The following is a 1,992-nucleotide window of genomic DNA, read 5'->3' as shown; positions in this document are numbered from 1 at the left end:
GAAGGAAGGAAGGAAGGAAGGAAGGAAGGAAGGAAGGAAGGAAGGAAGGAAGGAAGGAAGGAAGGAAGGAAGGAAGAATTGAAAGAAAGGCATTGAAAGAAAAGGTCATAATAAAGAAAGGCATTGAAATAAAACAAAATAATGTTTTATGGTTTGTAGAGATGGGGCATTATTGTATTTAATATTTCTGAGAACTCAATTAGCAAACATACTAAAGCACATCTTCTTAAATCCTGAAAAGAAAGTAATGATAATTCCATAGTTCCCTCATGAAAAGGAAGTATAGTGTGTTGCTAGAAGTCACAGAGATGAAACCATTTATTTCTGGATGACAGAAAAATTTAATAGGAAAAAACCAACCAACCAACCAAACAAACAAACAAAAACAATTATCTTCAGTTCTTTTCAGGTAAAACAAAAATTGTATTAAGTTCCCTAGTACTTTAAACAACACGTGATTTTTCTATTTTCCATTTATTGTATAGTAGCTTTAAAATTTTTTGCATATCCTTATGTTTGGATTTCCTGAAATTTTCTGATAAAAGCAAGCCATGTTAGATAGCATAAGGAATCTTATAAATGCCCTCAACTTCTTGTAACAAAGATGTCCACAGATTCCTCTAAATAACAGGCTAAATGGAAATCACCGGTTTGATTGAAAGCATACTTGGGTGAAATGGACTACCTGGAAATGCATCACAAATGACACTACTGAAAAATACTGCTGAAAGCATTTGTGTCCCCTGGGTGTCATCAATTTTTCTACTACTGCTGGTCAGCTCACTTCAGTACATTCATCCAAAGAACTGTGCTTCTTGGAAGAGCCAAGCTGCTATATGGCATAAGAAAGATGTTACTTAATAAAACAAGCTAAGGAAATATTTCCTTCAAGTGTTTTTGTTTGTTTGTTTGTTTGTTTGATAGTGCAGTTTCCTAGTTTTTCAATGAGGACAGAGCACATTTTGCAGAGATTCTGATTTTCTATTATCTGCATTACTGACTTTCAGGGGTAGGAAATATATTTTTCTGCTGATACATATCTGTCTTTATGAGAAAAAATTAAATGTAAAACAGAATGTGACATTGGCTATTGGTGCTCAGTCAAGTTAGAGAGCTCTCTTAGTTTCTTGTAGCATCAGAATAGTTCTCCTTTATTGTGTTCAACATACATCTTATATACCATTCACTTCAAACAAGAAAACCCTGTTGCTCTAACAGTTCTTCCAATCAGTTTATTGGTCATAGCTTCTCCCAAACAATGATAAAGGAAGAAAGGTTTCTTAAAAGTAACAGGATTAACAATGTATATCAAAAGAACCTCCTGTCTACACTTAGACACAAACAGACGCTGCTTGCTTCTTGTCTCACAATCTGGTCTTCCAGGGTTTCACAGTGATAAGGTCTATCAAAGAGTCTGATAGGCTATTTGGTGACTCGCTCACAGTAGTGTCTTCCCCAACAATTTGCAAGTAAAGAAGGTATGTAGTGCTTCTTCCCTTCCCTTCTCCATCCCTTCCCTTCTCCATCCCTTCCCTTCTCCATCCCTTCCCTTCTCCATCCCTTCCCTTCTCCATCCCTTCCCTTCTCCATCCCTTCCCTTCCCATTCCTTCCCTTCCTTTCCCTCCCTTCCCTTCCCTCCCTTCCTTTCCTTCCCTTCCTTTCCCCTTCCCTTCCTTCCTTTCCCTTTCTTTTTTCCTTCTCTTTCAAGTGTCATTCAGAACAAAAATGTCTGATCTGATTAAAAAGCCAAAAATTAAAAGCTAGTCAAAAATAAAAAGGATTATTAGTCTGCGTATACACTAAATCTTACATCAAGAAATAAACAGATATCATAGCTAGGAATTCCAGTAGAGCTGCTATTTTACATGACAGCTGAAAAATCCATTTTTTAATATAACTTCCAACTTGTCATATTGAGATGATTTGTGAGCACCTATTTTATCAATATAGTGCAGTCAAATAATATCAATCAAATGTGTAAAAATTATAGC

This window comes from Coturnix japonica, chromosome 1 (assembly GCF_001577835.2).
Source record: "Coturnix japonica isolate 7356 chromosome 1, Coturnix japonica 2.1, whole genome shotgun sequence".
NCBI classification, from domain to species: domain Eukaryota; kingdom Metazoa; phylum Chordata; class Aves; order Galliformes; family Phasianidae; genus Coturnix; species Coturnix japonica.
The sequence above is the reverse complement of the archived record's forward strand: the minus strand, read 5'-3'. Positions refer to the sequence as shown.